Genomic DNA, 23396 nt, shown 5'->3' with positions numbered 1-23396 from the left:
TCAGTTGAGTTTTTTTTCTTTTTGAAAATTATTTTTCTTTTCCAAAAGTGTATTTCTACCGTACTGAGCAGTGACGGAACGCACAGAAAGTTTTTAATTTGAAGAGGCCTTTTTCACTGATGAAAATTTTTCACCGCTCTTCATGATAGACTTACATTCAATGGTTCAGAATTAATTTTGCTACCTGTAAAAGAAACCCTCTTTTGCAGGCAACAGAAATTTTGGGAACTCCAAAATCTAACGCAATTCGAAACTCGTGCCGAGAATCGTGGAGTGGCCTTTTTAAAATTTTGTAAATTCTGCACATATTTAGTCAAAAACCGGTTTAGTAAGTTTATCATTTTAAACCCTCTGCTTTTAATCGTTCATGTTTTGAAGCACTTTTTCAAAGTCTTGGAAACGAAACGTGAGAAGCAAAAGTTTCGAGGAAGTGACGCATAAAAAAATTAAGCTAATACCACCATTAGTCATTTCAATTGTGTGCCCCATTGTTCGCTTTGGGACCTTTGAACATTTATCATCTTAACGACAATTTTTACAGACGAGGGAGCAAAAGATAGAGAGACTGGAGCACAATTACGTCTTCTATTGCGATTCATCGGACCGAACGGCCACTGCCGTTCCTGGCTGTACTCTGTATAAAGTATGTTTCGGTCGATTCTCACACTGCAGAGAGTCTAGATCAGAGTGTCCCATGCGAGAGCAAGTCCACCATCACCACAAAAATTTCATTCAGCTTTGCGATGAAACTTTGTCCTATCTTCTTTCGCTGTGCCATTTATGGATGAACCGAAAAACTAAACTATGTTGCATTGCCTGTCCACATTACTAACCGGGTGGTCGGCTTGTGTGTCGGTGGTTGGCCACCGCCAGTAAATGGTGACCTGCACTGGGATGAAGGGGAGCACCGAATTATGATAAGAAAGTTTCAAATTTATTCAAAATAACAGCTCATAAGAAAAGAAGAACAACGGCATTATTCTTTGATACTCTCTCTGTCTCTCCCATACTGTAATCTTTGCTTCGCAGTTTCGCAGGGTACTTGATAGAGGGATGAGGGCGTTCCAAGACGAGATGAACATTAGGTGTTGTTATAGGGTTCACTTATCACGATGCGCTTTCGGAGCAGCCAGGGAAAGTGTCGGTGCCGAAGTTTAAAACCGAGCCAGCTGATCGGATTCGTTCTGAAGAAATGTGGCCATACAGGCGGGTGGGCACTTCTTCTCGGATGGTACATGAACGCCGATTTTGTGCATAGGCAGCTTTAAACCTCGATTAGAAGGGGAAAGATGGGCCGAGTTTATTCTGCTACTGGTTTTCTACGATAATGTTTCCCACGAAGACACTATTGTAGCTGGCATCAGTTGCCCGATCGACCATAGTTCGGTCGACAGCGGTTTCTAGACTAAGCACATAGTAAGGAAAACCCCTGTTTATAGACTTGTGAGGTATCGAGAGGGTGCTCCTGTTGTGAAGTACGCCAGGAACGCATAAACGTATAAATACTGAAAATGACATCACACTATTTTGGACCATTAATGGCCCTCTGAAGTGGTGATCTCTTAAAAAACAGTCCTAAGAAAAGGGATAGAAGAAACAATTGTGTAATCCATCCCACCGTATTGTTCGATATTCCAATACCCACGTAAGACGGTTTCGAAAATACCTCACAAAAAAGGGGAGGTAAAATACCGCACAAAAAGGTTTGCGATGCAAATTAGAAAACAACAAACGGAACAAAGCCCACAAAATAGGGACAATAAAAAAGATCATTAAAAGTGTATTCTTTAGCTCAAACCGAAAGCTTAGTTCTGAATGGTCCCATATGTAATTGCAGCCAATGATCCGTTGCGAATCCGGGTCTCGCCGGGCTCACGGATGGGTGGGTATAAAGTTAACAATTAATTTTTATCTCTTCAATCCACCCGAATTGTGTCTGAGGTCGATCTCAAGAGCGTTAAAATAAAGAGGGTCAAGTTGGTTGAAAAATTGCTTCTCTGCGTTGCGCGTTGCTTTGGACGGCTGAAAATAATTTATAAATTAACCATATCACTCACAAAATTAATTCCGGGATTTCTGTTGGCCACCGGTCTCCTATCAGCCCTCTTCGGTAGGGGAAGGAGCCACAGACGTCAACCACAAAGCTCTACATCGTCCACGACACAGCATCGGTTCATGCATCTCGATTGTCCGTGAATTTTGTCGACGAGCGGGCGGTTCTCTTTTCCTTCGTTCTCCCAACTTTTGCGCCATCTACGAATGTGTCTACTATCGGCACTCTGGCATTGGTATTGGACTATTACTACAATACAAAAAATCCCTTTTTCTAGTGTTGGTCTTTTATTCTACCCACGTTAGGTACTCGCTCCACTTTTTACGCGCAGTTTAGCCTTGTGTGCACATTTCTCCTAGCGAAAAATGCTTTTTTCATGGAGCATCCCACACACAAATACATAGAGTCGAGTTTTCTTCTTCTTCGAGCCGACATAACTGACAACGGATTTAAGTAGCCTTGAGCAGGAGACGTCTTTTTGCCTCCTTGCTGTAGAGGATGTCTTTCGTGGCCATAATCCAACTGACGCTGCCGAGGTGGTAGATCGAAAGTAGCCAGAGGACGGTTAGAAGCCAACGGTTTCGAAGGGACATCAACGCGGAGTGTGCGCTTCGAAACGAGAGGCGGTGAGTTTATTTACTGTCATCAATTATTCTGTCGAACGATAACTTCACGACCACGACGTACGATTCGCCCCGTCGCAACGGTAAATTGCCTCATGGTATCGGAGTACTTCCTTTTTTCACATTCGCAGCCGCCGGTTCGTTCCTGTTATCTGTTTGTTTGCTGTTTTACGGATGACAGTTCTGCTTCCGGCAACAGCGTTGCAATCGAAGGGACGTCCCGCTTTTTTAACTCATTCTTTTTTTCTCGAACGAAATACTCTCGAAATCTAGCGACCAAATGACATTAAGATTGCCAATTTCGTAATCGAAACACTCTTCACTGGCGGTGGTGGTTGGGGCGACTGCAGGAAGAAAAATTAAACAGAACTTTCTGCACTTGATTCCCGGATGATTCACCCTCTGAACGCCAGAAAATTTCTCTATTTCGAAGAGCTACGTATTTTCGGCTACGAAGAGAGATCCAAGTATCGATCTGCTTAATTGGATAATGACGACAATTATAGCACATACGTAGTAAGTGACACACTGTTTGCCGCTTTCCGATAAAAAGACTTTTGAACGGAATTGTTTTCCTGTCGGTTGGGTCACTTTCGGGCAATGGTGATTTGTGGAAACAGGAAGAAACGCCGCGAATGCTACGAATTCGGATTATCGACAGCGATAATTAATTAAACGCGTTCATTTAATGTTCCTCATTGGAGCGAATATACGTGAGCAACAAAAAATAGGCGCAGTTTGAACTGCTGGCTTACAAAATTTATATCCGAAAGAGCCCCTCATTTGGTCGCTGTAGTCTCCAAGAAAGAAAAAACAGAGCTAATTGTTGTTGGAAATTAGTTATTTCGTTCGGGCTGCAAATTGAAACACATAATGCATTGCCTGTTTTGCAGCTTGCATCCGGATACCGCAAACGAACTGCATACCACGTACTTCCGGATGACGGGTGGTTTCGAAAGCCCAAATGCAACCACAATCCATCCATTAGCTTTAATAATATAGTTCTTTCGTTTAAATGGCCTATGTGGAAAAGGCTTCCCTGCAGAATCGGGGTTTGTTGAGAGCTAGACAGTAGTGGCCATGAATTTTACAGTTTTATGTTGAGCTCCATTATGACCATTACTTAACCTGGTACATTTACGTAACTTTGCTGTAGCATTTTAGTAGCTGTAGTCTATGCCCAAGACAATCTTCTCTCCTTCTCATATCCTTACGGAATAGCTATTGGCCACAAATCGTATGAAAACAAGTGCTACTAATAAATACTGCAGTTATTAAGAGGAGGAAGATCGGCACAAGTGCAATCTGGGCCTCTTTCTTCGCTTCGCCTTCACCGAAAAGTGCACTACTGGCGCTATACGGGTACGGTACTGGCTGGTGATGACCAGCGATTCCCTGGGTAGAAAATTCTTTAAGCCTAAAGTATTTTCTCTCACCCCACTTTGAGCTCGCTAGAATGCAGTCTTTGGAAGACTATCGTCATCTTCAGACTCTTGTGCCGCAAGATGGCCACACATGGTCGAGATTGTTACGAGATACCTCTTTCGTCTCCGGAAGCCCGTGATGTAAAGCAATCAGTCTTTGAGCTTGATTCTACTCGGAATATTAATTATGCTTTCTACCGTAAATGCAAAAAGTGATAGAGATTTTTGACGATATGGTACGCCCAGAGTTCAAGTTTCTGATGCCATATGCATGCCTAGCAGAAACTAAAAGTGAGCTTCATAAAACCAAAAATTATCATAATCCTTTCCTCGCAAGAGTGGAGTTCAAATAATCCATTCCCGATATGTTGTTGTATTCGCTCAATACCTCGTTCTCCACCTCTTTCGCCATCTTCCTCGCCATCTATCTCTCTCTTTTTTCCCACTCTCTGTTGCTTTCTTTCGCGCTCTTTCTTTTCATTGGGTGCCAATATCATAGGAAACCTAATATAGGTAATTTAAAGTGTTGAAGAACGAAGTGGTGCATACTTTGTGCAAACACTTTACCATCCCCTCCGCCATCCACATGTCAAACCCTGGAAGTCCTTTCGGGTTGTTTATGTTTCAGGCTGTGTGTTTGGGGAACTGCAAAAGAAGCTTTCGCACCTCTCGCCGCTTGAATACCCTTGGCACTCATTTGACGTTGCATGGACCTGAGGGAGGTTTTCCAAGGTAGAGGAGTCTGGAGTTTGTTTTATTTGGCAGAAGAAAATTAAGAGCAAGTTTTGTGCCTACCTCCTCCGTCTAGGGATCTTCGTCGGAGACTCACAAGACCTTCGAGGCGTTGAAATCAGCTGGGACTTTGTTTCTTATTGTTTCGAACTGTACAAGAAAATGGAACGAGGCCGGAACTACGTTCTGTCAAGTGGCTAAACAGCAGCCCGGCCTCGTGGGATTGGCAAAGAAAATGAAGGCAAAAGTTTAATATTTTCTTAGCATAGATTTTTGCTGGTCCGACAACGGTTTGGGACCTATGATTTCCGGCCACAGTGGTCGTTTGCCTGAAATTTTGGAAAGTATTTAGCAGAGCCCGTTTTCTATTGCCGATCCCGTCCTGGCTTGTTTCACTTTGTTTTTACTTAATTTTCTCCGGTCCTCTTGGGTATCGTCGATTGAAAGTGAAATCAAAATTGTCGTTTATGACCTGGGACCGGGACCACGTTTTCCATTTTTTTGGCTGATTTGAGAATAACCATCAGTTGTGCTATCGTTATGTGCTCGTTTATGTTGTCAATTTGCAAAAAGGCAAAGAAAGGCACTACCATTGTCACCAATTTTCGATTGTCAAACAGATTCGTAAGAAAGATAAACACTTTTCCGCCTCTCTCTCTCTCTCTCTCTCTCTCTCTCTCTCTCTCTCTCTCTCTCTCTCTCTCTTTATCTATCTATCTATCTCTATCTCTTTCTCTCTTTGTCCAGACTCAAAGTTTTTGGAGCTGCACCTAGTTGGCGCCGTGCCAAGGCGACAGTCGCCACGGCGCTGCCCACAGTAAAACCCATTTGGCATAATTGATCGTATTGATTTTTCTTTCTATTTTCGCAACCAAAATAACATCACAATAACGGTAGGTTTTCAAATTTGTCGTTTCTTTGCCTTCTGCTCGCATTTTCCCGTTGTCGTGTTAAATTGTTGAACGCACGCAACGGTAGTAATTTGCTGTAGGTAGTTACTCAGCGTCTCAGAGGAGCGCTGTCAAGCGTTGTGAATGATAAAATTTGAATGGACGATTACTAGCGGTTGACTAAAGTTGTTGTGAAATATTTTTTCAGGTTTGCTTAGTCAATTGATCGTAGTTAGCAGCGTTTTAGAATGTCGCTAAGGTGCCGAAACTGTGTGAAATTTGATGGGAAACGGTTTCGGTCTGTATTTTTCAAGGATAAACTGAGACCGAACTTTGTCCCACAAAAGAACAGTGGTTTACGGAAAGCGTAAAGTTTCGTCCTACAGCTTTCGTCGTACGGTCGCAAAATGCCTAGAAAGTTTCACCATTCAACTGAGTAATTGATCAGGTGGGAACGATTGGATAGATATTTATTCGTCTCCGAGGACTGCTCCCTCACAATACCACTGGGCTTTAAGATTCTCAACGAAACCGATAAACCAAGCTGAGAAAAGTTTTAGCTCGTAAATAAGCAGTATTCAGAAAACATCTGTTGAAGTGTTGACAGGAAGTAGTGATATCGGTTATCATCGTATAGTAACAATAAAAATGTTTGGTCGTTTGGTAACAATAAAAATTTTTTTTTTCAACAGCAGGTTATGAAATAGCAAGCATCAGGCAAATATATTTTCATTCATCTTAAGTCAACAATATATAAAACCTGCTCTAGCGTAGTCAAAAAAAATGGGGAAAACTATGATTGTTTGCAAATATTTTGCCAGGAATCATCAAAAACCCCACTGATTTCAGATAATATAAGCAATAAACAACGATAGTCTTACCTGTTCGTTTTAGAGAGACAATATTCCAACGCACTCCTCGATGTCTGAGAATCATGCCTACATTAAGAGATTGCAGTCCAAAACCAATCCAACAGTTGCCCGATCGTAGACAGCACAGCAAAGGTATTTGAAGATTATTTTGTATTTGGTATTCCTAGGTATTTCTGCACAAAATGGCGTTTGGCCGTTCATACAATCCAAACACACTCAACCCAGCACCCTGGCCTGTCGTTGGCTGGAGGCCGTTTTAATATTATATATTAAACATCGCTGCCTTCTAAGGTCATTTTTATCCGGGCCGAGCATGCCACAGATTGCCAGAGTGCTAGAATTTACTCTTTCTTTTTCGAGAATGTGGGTATGCTTTTCAAACTGGTACAGTGCAGCTATGCCACCACATAGGTTCCTGTTAGTTTGAGAATCTTCGCTCTGCTCTGGTGCATACGGTCAAGCTGTGGGTCAAACGCACCTGAAATAGACCCGGCCGCTTTCTGTACCCTTGCTGGCTCGCCAAGTCGATGACGGATTCTCCGGGGATGTCCGGGACTGGCGACGAGGTAATGTTACGAAAATATCGTCAAGTAACTGCTACTGTCTTCCTAACGCTAGCTGTGGTGCCTTATGAACTACTAGCTTGGGACGATGCGGCAAACAGACGAGGATACCTGCCCTTAGGGCATTTCACACAGCACAGTGTAGGCAGAACGTGAAAGAAGCCTTGGTCGTGCTGTGTTGGATGTGGCGCTCTACGAGACCTGCTTGCCTCGAGTTTAGGCACAGTGCACTTGTAATTTGGCTCACGACATTGCCTTTTGGAAGTATCGGCCTTTCGCAGCCCCTGGCTTCGACGAGACCTGGTTTGACGCAGGTCCTGAGCATAAGGGATAAATGAGATAGAAAATGATCAGATTCTCTCGTTTTTCCCCAAGGAACTTCGGAGCCACAAAATGGTCCAGACAACATTGTACAGAAGGGATTTAAAGTAGAAGTAATCATTGGGTTGAAAAGGAAGGCTATCTTGTTGCGGTTATGGTGCAGTTGTCTCCCCAACTGATTCGCAACAAACCTTCTTGTTCGTTAGTTTTAAATACTTTGCAGCTAGCATCTTGTACGCATTGCAGCTAGTATCGACGTCGGATGGTTGAAAGCTGATGATTGCTACTGGCTATTCTGGGATTTTGTTACTATTAGACGTTTGTTAGTTTTCTAGACGTTTTAATTCATGTGGCCGAAGGTTGTGTTTCACTTAGTTTGCAGTTTGTGTGTAAGACACCGTTGTTTACTGTTGAAAGTCATCCTTGATCCGAGTGAATATTCCTTGTTCGGTATGGTTAAATGAACTAAATAAGATGAAAAACTAGACCGAGTAGAAACATGCTTATGCCGTCTGTTTCGGTACTACCATTACAGCACGTTCTTGTTGTTTTGGATTCGGTAAACACATGGTTGGATCATAAATTTTTAATTATATACTTTTATTCGGTGGTTGGACTGAAGAGTTTTTGTGAAAAAATTTGAAAAATATTTGTGTCTCTCGTTATCAGAACGTAGACTTTTGCCCGTTCAAGGAAAAACAAACTAAATATATGGACATATATTACACGGGATGATTTCTTATTTTGCTTGCTAATAATATGGTAGATTCCATGACGATGCCGATAAACGTAAATCTATCTCCTTTTATTTGATGAGAGGCGGCCATCATTCGTCAGTAGGCGACATTAACAGCATTACCATTTCCATAGTTTGCACTAATTACGGCCGTATCAACATGGCCCACTTTTTCGGACGTACTTGTAGTCAATGAGTACCGCCATCACTCTATGGGTACGACTGTAAAGACCATTGTAACAGCGAATGAGGTCTCGGACAAAGGTTTGCTATAATTAAATCAAGAACTCTCCTGCTGAGGAGAATGATACGAAGTAAGCGTCCTTGAGTATGGCTCTATCAACAAGGAACTTTATTTACCCGTCGGTTGAGCGTCCTATGTCTTTCGATAAAAGACAAATCAAACCAATAGCTGCTGCAGTACATTTGTGCGAACGACGTGATATGACTTGTAGCGAATGTTTTGGCGAATTAAAATCATATCAATATTTAATGTGCTTTCAATTTATAACCGACATGGTCGCTGCCGGCGGCATTCGCTCCCGCACGCTCGACTTAAAACCAACAATCGATGTGGGATACGCTCCAGGGCTTCAATAAACTTGCATAAACAGCAGTTTCAGAATTCGGAATCGTAGTTTTAGAAACATTCAAGCCATTGCAATGGGTGTGCAGTTTCAGGTGCCCTAACGGGATCCATGTTCCTTCGGCCATTCGTACGGAAGTTTGTTTGTCTCCGATTATTCCATTATACAGATTTCGAAATTTAATTAAATGTTCGGCATGACAAATCGTGCTATATTTCCGACACATGAATTTATTCAAGTTTAATTAGGTTTGCACTCGTTCGATGCAACCGTGTATGGGTTCAGCTCTTGGAGTTATTGCGGGAATAGGGGCGAGATGTTTGTTATTCCCGAAAGCACTCACGTTCCAAAACTCTTCCCCAGGGGACAGTGTGGCCGGTCCCGGTACGCCTTTAACTAACACATCAGACTTTCTGGCAGTATAGTAAATTGCACGTTTGCACGCACCGGCAAGAGACCGTCGTTGATGGGTTTGTTGATTTGGCGAATGCGCAGCGCAGTCGGGATTGAAGCTAAACATAATTTGATGGCGGCGAACTACTTAGTTCCATAGCACAGCGCATCGCGTTGCGAGGTGCAAATTAGATGCAAACTGCACCTCCTGGTCGTCAGTCCGTACGTAATTTGCGGGGTCAAAAATTGTTTTGATCGCATTTTTGATTTCATTTGTCTACGGATGCCGGTGGTCCCGTCACAGGAGCAACGATTTTGAAACGAGATTTATTACGCCACTAAAGGCAATGTAGTTTCAATCCGTTGACGTGTCCGGGGAAGTCCTGTGGCGAATAATTTGCTCTCCATTTACTATTCTCTCGTGAAAGCGAAAATGGTGCGCGATGGTTCGTTGCGTGACATGCATGGCTTATGTTTCCCGAGGGAAACTCCACAGGAAAACTGTGATGTGATGTAGGATAATGAAACATAAATAAACTGTTCCCATTTTCCGGGGAAGGACGTTTTAGTTTCATCATCTATTAAGCATAACATAATTTATATCCTAAACATTGAAATATCGAAAATCGAGTTTTATTGAGATATTTTATAAAATTAATCAATCATTTTTGGACATTTACACATTTTCCATGAAATCAAAAGCCATTAAAAAGTTGTAAATATTTTGTGCCATCAAAACTCAAAGATAAGCACATGTAATTTACGTTCACATACTGTAGTTTTATGTGTAAGCAAAAATAGTTAATGATATGTAAGATAACATTAGCAAGTCGTTTTATGAAATAGATAATCGAAACTGAATTTGGAAATATCAATAGCAGAAAATAGGGCGTTTGCAGAAAACACATAAGAGTCCAACAATAGCATCAGTCACCGTGTCAGAACATAATGGTCACCGATGCCATCGGACCATCATCTATTCCACAGAAAGTCTATCCACCCTACAGAGAAACCACGGAACCGGGTTTCAGATTCGATTAGTGTTTCGTACGACAACCGGTACTCGGCATAATACGAGGATTAATTGCAAGGATCTAAATGACTGATGAGCTTCAGAACCAAGCACGATAAACCATCGTGACCATCGTTTTTTGGTGTACCGTACATGGTTTTGAAGATAGTTTCAAACATGCATGAGTACTTAGATTAACCCCTAGAAATGATGTGATGTTGGTAAAGATTCTTGTTTACCACAAATTATAATGCTCTTCACTCGGTTACCAAAATGCCTGAGGCACGACTTACGCTGTAACGAAAATTTCGTAAACAAATCGCGATTTAACGTAGACTCGAATCAGCAGTGCTACCGAAGTATTGGGAACTTCTTCGCATAATGAACTGCGGGTTTATAAAGTTCCGATGCATAAAATTAAGATGCGTGAAAATTTTCATTTTGTTGCTCTTATGTGGTACATGAATTGACGGCTTATGCACGAATCTTGCCGTAAGCTTCGAGGTAGGTTCAGTATTGCAACTCCCACTGGCCAGAAAGCGCCACACGAGGTGATAGCTCCGTAAACCTCCGAAGGCTCACCGGTGCGTTGGACCTTAATGAAGCGTCGTTTCCTACAGTTTTTTTCGGGACCACTTGTTTTGGCGTTGGCAATAGGCTCGGATGCTTCAAAACTATGATCAACGGATTGAGACCTACAGGCTTGCTGGTTAGCGCACGAAGCTCGAGAGCTTAACGATTGAGAACCAGGGAGCCGTCCGTCCATCAACGAAGGGCTTCTTGGTGTTCTGCTCTGCTTGCTTTTCGCGAGCTAGGCACGGTTGACTACACAATATACTGTGTTGCAGGGGAGTTTGTGGTTCTACGCTTATTGTTTCACTTTGCACTACCACAACTTCGACGGGTCAACCTTAGGCAATATGCATGCGGACACGCTGTCTGCATTTATAATTGATTCTGGTGGGAAATCTACACACTCTTTTTTTGTTCTCTGTTTGATAAAAACCTTCTCCGGGTCCAGTAAATGATGAAACTTGCAAGACTTGAAAATGATGCTTCAGCGTCTGTCGTTTTCAGTCATTGAGGAACAAATGTAGACGGATAACAACTGACTTTAAGTCTCATTACAAGTCGTTCAGAAATATTGTAACGCGTGTTGAATATGCTTTAAGCTTCTGCGACATTACTCCGTATTGCTCAAAACTGAACCTTTCGTATTGTGATTGAATTCTTTTGAGTGTTTTAAATCAATTCTATGTTTCCATATCACTTTACCGCACCCAATCAAACTTCTCGCTTAGAGCGTCAACGGTGTATAGATTGCAGTGATAACAAATTATTTGTTTCTACCCATACACTTCCAGGTGCTGTTGTTGTGTTTATATGACTCGGTGTGGAGTGCCTACAAACTATTGGCTTTCCCGACACATTGCCCGCATCGATTTCGCAAAACGATTGATTTTGCACCATAAACATGGAGACACAAAGAAACAGTGGAGAACACAGTCGGTAGCGCATTGCCTCCGAGTATCCTCTCTATAAATTGACGTGATTTATCTAACAACCGTAAAAAACTGTGGCCCTTTCTTCCTCCGCCATGAGAGCCTATTACTGTGACGTTAGAGCGACTCGATACTGTTATTATTTTTTTATGGTCGATTAAAGATCGACTGGATTTTGCCATGCCACTCTGTCCATGGGGTTTGAATCAGTAACTACCGATAGAAGCGTGTCTTACGAATCTGCAAAGGACACGGACACACCTAGGTCCTTTTTGTCCTCTTTTGTGGCTCCGAACTCAGGGCAGAGAAGAAAAGATGCAATCATCAGTAAAAGACACACCAACCGGTGGTAAAATCGGTGACTGTGAGTTCCGTTTACAAAAAAACCCGTACACATACGGCGAAAACGAACCTGAAACAGCACTCGTGGCGAACTTGCTATAGGGGAATGAAATGCTATCGAGATGACCAGTTCTTAGAATGTTGCAAACGGTCTGGATGCCCCATGCTGGACACTGGACACATACTTGGACAAAAGATAGGCATCTCGTGTGATTATACTTCAGTCTACATAACACACGCCACACACGAAAGGTATTTATAGACTTCGGGCCGGCGAACTGTCACTCCATCGGTGCTGCCTTTTTTTGGCCCCCGGATTTTCTGGATCAACCGAGACCACGGTGTGTTAGTCATAATTCACCCGAAAAAGGCTCGAGCCATATCAATTTTATCGCATCGAAGCCCAATCTGATCTTCCATTCGTTTTCCTATTATAACCTTGGTAGTGGCGTATGGCTCGGAAGGAAGCAAAACTAGAATAAAAGTTTCAATCTCGGTTTCTGATGCTGATGGTGATGAAGAGCAGCAACACTCGGTGGCCTTGGGTTCTGGATGCCGGAGTGTAGGAAAAAGGAGAAAAATAGAGTCTAACAGCCCGCACAAACAGGTCGGGTTCATGAAAAGGTGCTGCAGGGGGTGGCTAAAAGCCTTTAGCAGCTGGCAGCAGTTGGTGTGGCCCGGTGCCTGCTGCTAGCGTAGCGTAGCCAAGAGCCTAAGACACGTAAAAGAATGGCTGGATTAGTTTGGGTTGCTTCCTTCCTTCCTTACGGATACACATAAAATTGGACGCCGGGTAGATACGGGTAACACGGTCGGGTTCCACTATCTGAACAAAGGTGGCCAATATTGGGCTACAGTAACTGCCGAAAACAATGCTGACAAAACACAGGCATTTGAAGCAAAAGTAGAGCAGACTTAACTTTATTCTACGTGTGTAGATGTAAATTAATTCTCTTAAGTTTCCAAAGTTTGTTCAACACACTTTCGGAGTACACTGTCTCTGTTTAAACCGAAATTGAATTTTTCGATGATTTCTCACCTCAGATAAACTTATCGCAAAGGACGAGATTTTGTGTGACGGAAAACTAAATTGAATGCACCATCTGAGTTGCCTGCTTGCCTCCCGCAATCACCATGGCAACAATCTGCTGGCAAACCGACGCTATGAAACACATATGTGTATACGAGGATCCTCTTGAAAATGTCCACCAAAAAGTGTTCGTACGAGATATTGCGCCACTAAAAAAACTTTGCGAGACCGGTGGTAGGACCAACCATTTTGATGGAATAAAATCAAAGGCTGTGCGTCTGATAGAAAAAATCGCCTAACGTGTGTGGTAGGACCCTCTGACGTTTCAGAGCCCCGTTAATCCACTTTCTCCCGGGCCATCCCGACCCGGATGTGTCGCTTTAATAGGAATCATTGTTATTGGCAAACGGACGGGTCAGTGACGGCCCGGGGCCGAAAAGTCCTCGGTAATGATGGCCTTACGTTTTGCGACAAACAAGCTTATCGAAACTTCGCTTCAGTCCTCACGGGCGGCCGGGTTTTTGTCTGACCCTGTCCGAAAAGGCGGACTGACAGGGCGAAGGAAAAACAACCAACAAACGGGACAACAATCGACAACTTTTCCGGCCGGGTTCGCTGGCGCTATTTGACTTTCGGCAGCCGGCGCGACGGCGGAACCAACTGTCACCCGGGTCGGTTTGACGATTGCCAACCAAGTCAAGTTTCTGGTCCATCGGGAGTGACAGCAGCTGTCCGTCTGTCGGCGGAGGGACACTGTTGGAGAGGTGCACTGCGTTTGGAATAAAAACAACATACTCCCCGCAGTGCCCCTGCGTCATTTTAGTGAGAAATTCAGAATGGGAAGTTGGAAAGCTCTTGGCGATTCCTTTTTTTTGGTGAGGGTGGTTGATTCCAAAAGTTGGTGTGGAACCAACCCACCCTATTCGGAAACTATTGGGGAGTAGAATCAATCTGTCGCGTTGCCATTGCTTTGACAGTCTGCCTGACTCTTTCATTGTGCCGTTGGTCGAGTTTCCCTTGGACTTCGTTTGACGTGCGCGATTCGAGTTGTCGATTGGTTGACTTATCGATGGAAACGCTGAGAGTACCCGAGTCTCGTCTACAGTCCTGCTAAGTGGCCCAGACAGTTTTCACTTAATAAAATTGGCATAATGACTTTTTCCCACGAGCTGTCCCGGGGTCCCTATTATGTTGGGGGTAGGATTTTCTATTTATTTTAAACTGGTCATCGCTTCGTTAGCTCGTCTTTCTAAAAGACTTTTCTTGCTTTAACTAAGACGGCAGCGAGGCCCACACGTAAGTGATAGACATCTATTGGGCTCTACGTCAGAATATTGGCCCCTTCGGTGGCAGCCTGTATAGTATTTCGTTTATTCAATCTTGTCTTCTACCAAAAAAAGAAAGGAAGGAAGAAAGAAATGTAAATTTCGGCCAATTTCTCAATGCTAACACAGGGACCAAACCTTTCTTTTGCGCTTCTCTTGTTCCAAAGCACCCACCAAGCATGTTCTTTGTAACACAACGTACCGTACATACAACACAACTTTTTTGCGTTTTGTAAACCTTACAGAGAGGACGAACTTTGGAGGAACCATTTCCCTCGACTACAATCTTCAGAGTTTACGATAGTAATGTCGTTGGTGACTTCCCTGGTGAGATCCTGTAATAAATGGAAGGTATTTAAAATCATTTCCCGCGGGACTCGTTAATTTCTATGATGAAAATACCGTTTCGAAAATAAGGAGAACTTTTGCTGGCCTGTGATAGAAAGATATCAAGCAAAACTTTCCATTATTTCTTTGTAACTGCTGGCAAACTGCAACCAGTGGTAGAATATACGCTGCGATTGCGTTTGATTTGTGTACGGTACGTTTCTTTTTCTACTTTCGGTATAATCAACATTATTTTTATCTTACTTTCTGCAACTTATTTGATGCATTTGTCACACGATGTGATGTAACCAATAAGCAAACCAGTTCTTAAACTAATCGCCACCAACGATCGTCAGTGCAGTGCTTGTTTGCTACTTGCGGTGTGTGTTCGGAATAAAAATAGTTCGGATCGATGGTCAGCACGAATTGGATCGCGATGCATCGTCAGCGATTTATCAATTACTTTACATTCTATTGACACTTTGCCTCATATTTATCGCTTCCCTTGCCGATGGAAGACAGAAAACGAGCTAATGGTTTGGTTCGGCTTGGCAATTGTTCAAGACTACACGGGCACCACTGTCAGCTCACTGATGCCAGAAACTAGTTATCCACCAAAACCAATCTGATCTAGAGGTGGCTGATCTGGTACATAATGTATATCAAACTATCAGATGCAAGCTTATGTGAAAGTTACATACATCTACTACGAGGAATGTTACACGTCGATTCTGGGTTTTAGCAACGAAGACTACAGAAGTGATGATGATGATGGATGCATTTCGTGGTGCCAATCCTGCAATGTATCTTGCGAACGATGTTGGATTGAACGAAACTCCAATCCTTAGTATGTTGGCGTACTCTTCCTGCTATTTTAAATCTTGTTACATACATGCATTAGTTGCCAACTCACGCATCGGTGGCTCACAGCCGGAAGGAGACTTTAGCTTCAATGCATTTAAGCATCGTGTGCATAAGTCAACAAAATATTAATCAGCTTCTTTAGAGTGTGTACGGGAATCTTGTTTGAGAGCTCTGGCTGTTTGATTACTGGATTCATCCTCATTGGCTAATCAAGCCGCACTCGTCAGCTGAATTACCAAATCCAGGAACAAAGACAATAAAAGTATGTAAAGTATGTAATAAAAATAAACATAAGTATGCAAACTGATGTAAAAGGTTCTTAAGTGATATTGCCTTTATTTGAAAAATGAACGAAAACGAAGTGTCGTTTTAAAATTAGAGCAATCAGTTTGAGAAGTTTTGCAGTAGTTAAGAAGCAGACAGAAACCAAATGTCCAGAATGTAACTTTCATCTCCATCGACAGATTAAGCAAACTAGTCAACTAGAAAAATCAATTTTCCAAATAAATCCGGCATGCCCCCTCAGAGGTGGGGAAGAAAAGAGGTGGGTGGAAACAAAAACCAACTATTTGTTTCAAATATAATATTGGCTAATTTCTGCCAACGGATGTGTATTCTTGAAGGTTGTGCTTCAAGAGCAACTAAGGCAGGTCTCTAAGGCAGGAAAAGTCCATTAGTTACCTCGGCCCTCTCTGTCCTGGCAACCTGACAGCGGTTTTTTTCGGCGCGGGGCTTGGATTTTAATAATTCATCACGATAATGATAATATATTTAGGCCTAATGGTAAAATTATGATAAACTACCCGCAGTCGACCGGAATTCCGATACATGTGCGTGGTTGGTTCCTCCCACAACAAGGAACAGCGAGATACAATTTCACTCCTTTGTGTGTATGTTTAACCCATCGATACGTCTTCCAGGCTGTCGTGGCTTTTCTCGGTGGCGCCATTGAAGAAAGGTCTCGACCCGCATTTTCTCGCCTAACCAGCACTGAAGCTTTGGTTGGTTGGTTGGTGATTTTTTCTCACTTATCAGCACCATCAACAGCCACCAGCACGATTCCCAATGGGTTCCGTTTTGTGGCAGAAGAAAACGAAATCGGCAACGTAGCCAAAACCATCGGTACGGTAGGTTTGGGCCTTCCACGCACACATAGGCGGCTCTCTGCAAGCTCAAAACCTTCAGCATACCAAAAGATACGCATACAAAAGTACACAAAGCAGACACACACGCAAGTAAGATAAATTGAATTTCAAGGGTTCACCGAAGAGAAATTGGCATATTTCTCGTGCCGTGTCGTGACCGGGCTGCCCTTTTGGCGGCTTTTCCCAGCGGTTGATCCCAAACACGCTGACTTAAGACCGAAAGTGAAGGCAGATTACCAGTGAAAGAGAGAGAGAGAGAGAGAGAGAGATACAAAAAGAGTAGAAGGAAGAGAAAGAGAAAGGGGGAGGAGAGAGAGAAAGGGAGAAACATAGAAAAAAGGAAGATAACAACAAGATAAATGATTGGCTGATTATTTCCACCGATGATTGGAATGTTATGATCGTTAAAAATGAAAACGGCCCTGAACTTATCCTGACGCACCCGTGCTCGTACAAGCAAAGGACGTTCCATCCGGGCGTTTATCCTTTTTTCTGTCTCGATTCGTGCGGTAAGCTGGAATTTCAAAAGATCTAAATTGATGATAAGTAGAGACCGGTTTTGCGTATTGGGAGTGAAACCAGAGCAATGGTCAACCTTCAGTCTGGAACAGAGTTTCTTATTCTTTAGGTTTCGTTTGGTTCCCGCAGGATGATGGAGGAACCTAGTCCTTGGTGGTTGTTTTTCGGGTTCATATCTTGGTTTTGGCTTAATTTTCCTTAGACAGTGGGTATTGAATAACATACATTTTGTATATCGACTGGGTGCTATGGCGTACGGCATGCGCATAATTTGATTTGAGTGCAACTTGGTACCCTAAGATTGTTTAACTAAAATTCTTCTCATTTGCGGCACAAAAATGCCAACAGACGATAGGTTAATGGTACGTCGACGTAGCCGTACCAGGTGGATTGCATGTTCCGTGGGAAATGGAAAAACTATTTACTGTCCCTGGCTCCCTCAGAGCCCCATTGGCTACGTTTTCCTTTTTTATCTTAAGGAAACGTACTGGGTACCGTATTCAACCGTTTTCCTCGTAGAAGTGGGGCAGTTTTATGATATTTTGCCTACACAAAACGAACGGCGAACGGTCATTATGGCGAGGCAGCACAAAAGATGCTTGGCGGAAAGTAGTCAACAAGATAATCGAGTTTGGGCGAAAATGTCAAATTAGTGGTCCAAAGAGGAAACAAAATCAAGCTTCGAGAGTTTAATTTTCTAAGCACTTGTCGGAAATTAACGTACTGTTTTGTACATTTGTTTGCTCGAGTGTTAAAACAACTTGTTTTTCTCTTTGACTATCATAATTTGAGTTTGAATAAGAAAAACTGCAATCATACGAACCAAATTTCATCATACTCCTGTCTTCAACTTGGTTCTTTTAATTGCAATTGATACCACGACACACGAGAGAAAGGGATTTAAAGTGACTGCTTCCGTGGTAAGGTAAGTTCCGAATCGTAAGTGACTGTTTACCATTGCTAATCTGTGTTTGCTTTTGGTAAATAAAAGAGGTAGAGATGATTCTATTTACTTAATTTCTAGCATTTTTTCACTTTGTTATTAGTGAATTGATTGTTCAATATTGATTTGATTATTGATTGATCAATATGGTGGTGCAATTTTTGATCCGCAATTGTTACTCATATTCATTAAAAACGATCGACAACACCCAAATATAAAATTAATCCTTTTTCGGTCTTAAAACTATTTAGTAAATAATATGCACCGCATTTTTTCAAAAGTGCCACCAAGTTTAAACAATGCGACGACTGTGAGTTGATTTCAAACAATTCGGCATCCATCCTAACATTCGTTTTGATTGACACCATTCGTATCGTCAGCTGGGATTCCTACGAACGCTCTCCTCGCGACGACCTTCATGCATAACTCACGAAGAGAAATCGCCTTCAGCTAGCGTGATTTCCCCAGTGGCCCCGACCGTGATGCCCGATGGTAGTGTCCGCTTGAAACCGAATCCTTTTGGTAAGAATTACATGCCACCTGAATGTTCACCAAGGTTCGTCAGAAATTTTCGTCAACTTTGGGATTTCATTTTTCGACCGCCCTGGTTCGACCCCAAGGGTGCCAATGGTGTTGTGCTTGATCCTTCGAATAGCACCGAACACGGGCACCGTTCCATGGCCAGTAAACAGGACATTTCTGTACTACACCCCACATCATCGTGCGAGAAACGTGCGAGAAACTGGAGCAGATGAACCAGAGCGCGCTGAGCGCACTTTGAATTCAAACAACAATCAGGCGAGCAAATACATTGGAGTGTTTTCGAAATTTAAATCAACAGGAACAGTTGGCCCTCGAGAATCCACACACTGGATGCGGTGTCCTTTTGCGTCGGGCACATACGTTCGTATGTGAGTGTGATTCACGGTTCGAGAAGAAATGTTTTGCATCCCTAATCGGTACCCCGATGCCCCTCAGTCACTTGCCAACATCCACTTGATCCATTTGGGATGTGGGATTGGCCACTTACAGTCGTTGTTGTTGTCGTTGCGCTACCCTCGTCCACAGCAGTAGCATTGCGCACGAGCGTTGCTGGGCTGTTATCCCGCCATTCCATTGGAACCAAGAACCGGATGACCCCGCACACGACATTCAATAGCACATACGGCCTGTACTCGTCGTCGAAGAGAATGTGGATTATTTACTCAGGCCGTAGGACCATGAACCGGGACCTGAACATCGTCGAGTTCTGTCGGTGGGCGTTGGGTAGTTTGCACGATGGTCTGGCTAATTACATTGCGTTGGAAAGTTGATCTCGATCGGCGAAGGCTAAATACCCTTCAGTTTCTTCGAACGATAATGATTTTAGTGGGCAAGTGATCGAACTGCCGGCGAGTACTAACATTGTCGTCGGCCAGAAAACTCCCCGAAGACTCTCCCAACGGCGAACTGATTTTTCATATTCATTTACTATCTATGGATAGGAATTGTGGAAATAAAAACAAAACGTTAAGTAACACCGTTGCAAATTCCACCAGCAGTGTAGTATTTCAGATTCGATTCAGCTGAATCGAACAGCTTCACTTACCTCTAATGAAGCGAATGATCAGAGAATGTACAATCCACCTTCCCATCGCATTCCTATTGGAATCGGAAGACTCGCGTCTCGCGAGAGGGAGTGAGAAAGTGGTTGATAATCTGTTAAAGGGATAAATCAGCTCAATATCACGTCTCTGTGCAACAAAGGTTGCCGGCAAGAAAATTGAGTATTTCATCTTTGATGCTCTGTTACGACACGCAATAGGCGAGAGCATAAGACAGTGACACATACAAAGAAAGTGGGAAAGAAGAAAAGAGAGGAAGAAGGAGAGATCGAGACACAGAGAGTGGCCGGGTGGCAATATTAGCATGAACAGTATCGTTAATTCCTTAAATCTTGTTAGGCAAGCTGTTTCCCGTACCAGAGCAGCATTGTTCCACTCCCTGCGAATGGTTTCATCTTTCACTGACGATAACATAAGCCGAGGCTGAAAACCCGGACTCATCGTGATAACGGACGAAGAACAGAGATATACCGTATCGATCCAGGATGCCATCAAACAGTCACGAAACTTGTGCCGAATGGCAGCCTGTATGGGCCTTGTTACCCGGTCGTTCATTACCTACATGAGATCCATCGTTTGAAAGAAAAACATCAAACAGCTTACGACGACGGAGCTTCATGGCCAACCGACTAGAGTTGGATCGCTCAGTTCTTCCTCGTCGTTGTTAGCAGTACGTAATCAAATTCATCAGCACACAGATCAACACACATTTCTCATTGTTGTAATTCATCGTCTTGTTTCCGTACTTTTAAGCGATACTTCAAAGGTGTTTTGCGATTTTATGCTGCACCGTACCGAGTGGAGAGTTGAATTAACGCACAATTCACTCTTTCGGGTTCTTCTTTTGATCGCTCCACGACTTAGCAATTTGGCCCAGAGACGTTTCCATTTTAGCAAAGCAAGTTTCCGTTGATGATGGTTTTTTTATATCGCAAGCCGGTTGTCGATTGCAAAATTAACACAACCCGTTTTTACTTCCCCGGTGAAGGAACGCCATGTGGAGCCCAGGAAGGGGTACTTCATCCACCATTGTACATGCCACTAATTTGCGCGCATTGAGCGGATTTTTACGGTAGCAGTGAAGAGTTCGGACATGCGAAGAATTCTGAAAGGGCTCACAAAGGAGTAATCGGATCGTGAGATCTTTTGCGAATTCACAGCCCGCCTTATAAACGAAGCACGGCGCTAGGTTTAAAACTAACTACGAACAAGGGCTATGCCTTGGTGAACTTTATTATCTAGCGAAGGCGAAAATTGAGACATAAACCATCGGGCGCCGACTAAAGACCCACCATCCTGAGACCCTACCCGTTTTATTCATTCAGTTTCAAGAATGAGAAACAGATTAAATCGTAAACGACAGACGGAACCTGGGGCATCCTATAAACATGGTTCCGTCTACGCTACGGCGAGATTCTGTGTGAGAGGAGGTTGTATTAAAAGAAGCCCCTTTTATTTGCTTGTTGGCCTCAGTATAAGTCGGCCTACGCGGAGTGTCGATTGCATAGACAGATGGTAACGATGCAAAATTTCGGTCAAAAACACAATACTTGCTGCGGAGGCACTGCGGAGAGCAGATAACGGGTCCGAAGAAGTAAAACAAAGCGAGAAAAACGACACCCAAACATAAAACAGTATTTTTATGTATATTTTTTTCCTTTTGTTGTTTTTCTTCAATAAAAATTACCTTTGTTTTATAACCTATTTATAATTTGTGTTCAATTTTTATCTTACGTTCCATGCCGGAAGATATTTGCAGGCTCTGCTACTTTTTCGCCTCGTTCCTGGATCGTTTTCTCGACGATACCGAAACCGACACTAACCTCAAACATTTTATATGCGTTCTTTCATTTTTCTTTCGATACTCATTTTAAACGGTTTAAGCGCTGATGTCGTTCATTTCTTTTTTCTACACAGTGTGTGGGGTTTGCAAGTCATTTCGCTTTCCTTGTTACTCCTCCCGTGAGTTTCCGGTGTACTTGACCCGATTAGGCTGCTGCTGATTGCTGGCAGCCAAAATGAATGTTTTTTGTTTTTTCTACGCAGTTCAATTTTTACATTTTCTTACCTTCCGTAGCACAGTTTTATTTATCAAGTATATTAACAAAACTCTCGCTCAACTACGCTTGAAGTGTGTCTGTATATCGTCAACCGTCTGCAACTTCGAGTTATACCCTATTCTTAGCAGATGGCTTTGCGTAAAGAGGAAGAAATGGTTACGGAGTATCTTCTCGTTTCTCCGCATGTTACCTTAAATTTCGAATGCACTCACAGCTTTCGGTAACGATCTGTGTTCGGGGATCGCAGAAATGGCGGAGTGGTGGCAAGTGGCCTAAGTGGGTCGTAAGTTTTGTCTTCTTTGGGAGTTGGAACCGCGAACCTTAGGATCGTACGACTCACAGCAATGAATGTGCGTGCTTGGTTCGCCCGATTTTATGTAATATCGATCGTGAACCTTCATCGTCGCCGCCATCGTTTTGTGCCTATCAAGGGTAGTAATCATTCAAGCGTAAACGACCCGCCAATTGGAAACACATTTGGTGAAAAAGTTATGCTGGGGTTATGTTGATGTTTTTGTTGCTTTGTTTTCGCAAACTCTCTGATGAGGGCCACTTAATGGACCGATGGTAGGTTTTTATTTCTTTCGATAAAACACAGCAAAACATACAAATCAGCAGCAGCAGCAGCATGTGCACTTCGGGTGGATCTAAACTAAACAGATTCGTCGTATTGGTTTTTTGCTCACCCGTTCTAGTGTATCGGATAGAAAAAGTTTATTTTCTTTAGCTGATAGCTGGGCGTGCAGTGTGCACCCAAAAACCAATACGGCGTGTTTCAGAGTATACCTTCTCGAAAATACGTCGAAGCAATTGAACTAACTCTGAGCCTAAAAAACTGTCTGATAATTCTGATTTGATACTTTTGTGGAAAGACCATGTCACAACCCGCAGTCTGTTAGGATTGCATCTTTTTTTGGAAACCATAATTTTAAAAAACACGGAAGGCCCGAATCGGTAAAGTGAAATGATCATTTAAAGAGATCGGGTTTTTCTTGTCGTCAGCGTCACGTCGCAAACGTTTAGGAATTGGAGTTGCGAAGAAAAGTTCAGTTGAATCTGTGCGACTCAAACCACAGCAACCCTTGAATAATTCGATTGCACCGTTGGCCGTGCTATAATTGGTGAGGTGATAATTAGTTTTAAACTTGGTCTAATAAACGCATCACGCCAGGCGTTGCTGAAATTTCTGTGAAAAACTAAAGTTCCATGGGAACCCAACGACCCACATGTCAAGCGAGATTGCCTTGTTGTTTGCATTGAAATTAGTGCTATAAATCAGGCGTAATCATGTTGTTAATTACTGGCAGCTGCCCGTCGTTAGCGGCGCTATGTGTGCGTATATGTTGATGCAATTATGCTCTCTGAATGGAAGTCACCATTGCCGGGCTACTCCGAGACCTTTTCCGATCGATAGCAACGCAACATTTAGTAGCAAAAAGTCAAAGGACTGGTGGCTACTGCAAAATCAATGGGAACATAAATAAATCATAGCATCATTTTAGTAAATTCTCCATGAACATGAGCATCGC

This window comes from Anopheles bellator, chromosome 2, assembly GCF_943735745.2.
Source record: "Anopheles bellator chromosome 2, idAnoBellAS_SP24_06.2, whole genome shotgun sequence".
Taxonomy (NCBI): Eukaryota; Metazoa; Arthropoda; class Insecta; order Diptera; family Culicidae; genus Anopheles; species Anopheles bellator.
Note: the sequence above shows the minus strand (reverse complement) of the source record.